This window comes from Cebus imitator, unplaced genomic scaffold, assembly GCF_001604975.1.
Source record: "Cebus imitator isolate Cc_AM_T3 unplaced genomic scaffold, Cebus_imitator-1.0 Scaffold259, whole genome shotgun sequence".
NCBI lineage: Eukaryota > Metazoa > Chordata > Mammalia > Primates > Cebidae > Cebus > Cebus imitator.
The window spans coordinates 838,909-842,442 of NW_016107574.1; positions in this window are offsets into that span (position 1 = coordinate 838,909).

Here is a 3,534-nt window from a genome sequence, read left to right on the forward strand (position 1 = left end):
ACCATGATTGTGAGTTTCCTGAGAACTTCCCCAGCCATGTGGAACTGTGAGTCAATTAAACCTCTTTTCTTCATAAATTTTCCAGTCGTAGGTATTCCCTTCATGGCAGTGTGAGAACAGACTAATGCACCTTCCTTTCTCAAATGTCGCAAATTTCTCCTTAATAAACACTCTATGGCCGGGCGTGGTGGCTCCTGCCTATAATCCCAGCACTTTGGGAGGCCGAGGCGGGCGGATCATTTGAGGTTAAGAATTCGAGATCAGCGTGACCTATGTAGTAAAACCCCATCTCTACTAAAATACAAAAATTAGCCAGGTGTGGTGGCAGGCGCCTGTAATCCCAGCTACTCGGGAGGCTGAAGCAGGAGAATCGCTTGAACTCAGGAGGCGGAGATTGCAGTGAGCCGACGCTGTGCCACTGCGCTCCAGCCTGGGCGACAGAGCAAGACTCCCTCTCAAAAAACAAACCCTCTTACGCCTGCAAACTGTAAAGTGAAACAATTAATTGGATGTGAGAACCAAAAGAGAAATGAAAGGTGTGTGCTTGGGGACAGAACAACAATCCTCCTCTTCAGAGTGGGGAGATGAAGCCGGGCTGGGCCAGGCTCCTGTGGGAAAGCAGGGTGCTGAGCGGCAGGGTCAGGAACAGGCACAGGGCAGTGAGGGTGCACAGGTGGTGCTCGGCGTGTAGCCTTTCGCAGTCCTCCCACTTCCAATCTTCCACAAGCCTTTTTCTTTTTAAAACTGCGAGTAGAGACTAGGGTTGGGCCAGGTGAGAGGAATTGAAAGTTAACTGCTAGAGTAGCAGAATCAAAGGCACTCAATCAGCAACCTACTCTGCTGAGATGCACGTGGGTCATGCAGCCCGAGAGACGGGGCTCTTGGTTTTGAATTTGCAGCTCCTCCTCAGGTACCATCTGAAAGAACCTCCATCACCTAGGGTCTTGTTAAAACAAAGCGTTCTGCTTTTGTGGCATGGCATGCCAAGGGTGTGAGGATGGAGACAGCAGGAAAGAATACATCCCAGATTTGTAGACAGCTTTGAAACCAACTGGTTCAAAGGTGCTTTTTGCCCTTCCTTGTGGCTGGTCTGTCTACAATTGTTGGCACTGGCTTTATTTTGAATTTTAAAATGGCAGCTAGAGAGGTTGGTGGAATAGGATAAGCCCGGACTCTAAGTTCCACTGCTTTCCAACAGAAATTGTTAGACAAGTTACTTTGCCCTCAAGGAACCTAAGTTCCTCTTCTGCAAACGGGTTATCACCACCCACTTCAAAGTCATTGCTCTTAAGAGAGATGATAAGAGAGATGGTGCCTAGTAGGTAATTATTATGCACAAGGTGCATACATCGACATACAAAAAGAAACTATCTCTGAAAGACTAATTCTTCTGCCCCAAGGGAACAAAAAATTACTTGAAATGAACCCCTCTTTTTCATTTACTCAGCCAAGGGCAGAGGTTAGATGGACAGACCCCCTGTGTAGAGCATAGCCACAAGAAAAAGAAAATACAAAAGGCAAGGGTCGCTGGGAAGACCTCTGACAACAGCTTCGGTGGTTTCTCTTTTTGAGGTTTCTCAGAACTTGAATCTCACGAGATGAGCTCTGTCCATCGCAAGGCCATGCTCAGTGGTCACGCCAGCATTCCCAACAGTGTCAAGGCAGATGTCGCATCACGGAGGATGAGATTTAGCCTGCTGTGTGACCCCTGTGCTGAGGTACAGGGGCAGGGCTGCGTGTGGGCTTACGTGCCTGCTCAGCACAGGGATGAACACTTAAGCATAGGGAAACGGAACTTCTGGAATAATCCTAAAGCACTTAATGGTCCCACATAATAGCTACAGAATCCCAAGGCTACAGGGATCCTAATAAGATTTCTAATAAGGGTCGGGCACAGTGGCTCACGCCTGTAATCCCAGCGCTTTGGGAGGCCGAGGTGGGCGGATTACCTGCAGTCAGGAGTTCAAGACTAGCCTGACCAACTTGGAGAAACCCCATCTCTACTAAAAATACAAAATTAGTCAATCATGGTGGCGCATGCCTGTAATCCCAGCTACTTGGGAGGCTGAGGCAGAACTGCTTGAACCCGGGAGGCGGAGGTTGCAGTGAGCTGAGATCGTGCCATTTGCACTCCAGCCTGGGCAAAAGCGAAACTCCATCTAAAAAAAATAAATAAATAAAAAATAAAAAAGGCCGGGCGCGGTGGCTCAAGCCTGTAATCCCAGCACTTTGGGAGGCCGAGGCGGGTGGATCACGAGGTCAAGAGATCGAGACCATCCTGGTCAACATGGTGAAACCCCGTCTCTACTAAAAATACAAAAAATTAGCTGGGCATGGCGGCGCGTGCCTGTAATCCCAGCTACTCAGGAGGCTGAGGCAGGAGAATTGCCTGAACCCAGGAGGCGGAGGTTGCGGTGAGCCAAGATCGCGCCATTGCACTCCAGCCTGGGTAACAAGAGCGAAACTCCGTCTCAAAAAAAAAAAAAATGTTAATAAGAAAAGTCAGCAAGTATTCCCATCACTCTGAGAGAGATCATAAGAGACCCTGATTCTGACTGTCTCATTGGGGAGATGACTTAGAAATGGTAAACTGAAAAGGAACGTAATAGGTGAAGCTGTTTCAATTAAGGGATGCCAGGTTAGAGACAAAAAGCGAACGAGGAAAATTATAGAACCTCTTCTGTGTTTATATGAGGATTCAGAAGGCACAGAGGAAGAAACTGAGGAGAAACAAGTATGGCTATTATTGCAAGAAAGGACTGAATGATGGTTGATATTGAGTGTCAACTTGATTGGAATGAAGAATGCAAAGTATTGTTTCTGGGTGTGTCCGTGAGGGTTGTTGCCAAGGGAAATTAACATTTGAGTCAGGGGACTGGGAGAGGCAGATTGACCTTCAATCTTGGTGGGCACCATCTAATCAGCTGCCAGTGCAGCTAGACTAAAGCAGGCTGAAGATGGAAAGAGCAGACTTGCTGAGTCTTCTGGCCCTCAGCTTTCTCCTGTGCTGGATGCTTCCTGTCCTCAAACATTGGACTCCAAGCTCTTCAGCTTTTGGACTCAGGCTTACACCACTGGTTTGCCAGGGGCTCTCGGACCTTCAGTCACAGACTGAAGGCTGCACTGTTGGCTTCCCTACTTGTAAGATTTTGAGACCCAGACTGGTTTCCTTGCGCCTCAGCTTGCAGACGGCCTATTGTGAGACTTCACCTTGTGATAGTGTCAGTCAATACGCTTTAATAAATTCCCTTTTATATATACATCTGTCCTATTCTGTCCCTGTAGAGAACCCTAACACAGACTGCCATTTAGTAAACAAGATACTGTTAAACAGCTGCTGCGTATCTAAGCGGCAATCCAACCTGTTGCAAGCAGTAGATACCTGGCTAAACGTATCCAATTTATGACTGAGCTGCAAGCAGTTAACACTAGCTCATAAACTCTTGCAACAGAGAAATCAAGAACATCACACCTTGACCATGTCATTGCAGCTGGAACTCTAAGAAACTAGAGTTTGAAAAACTAGATCAAGCC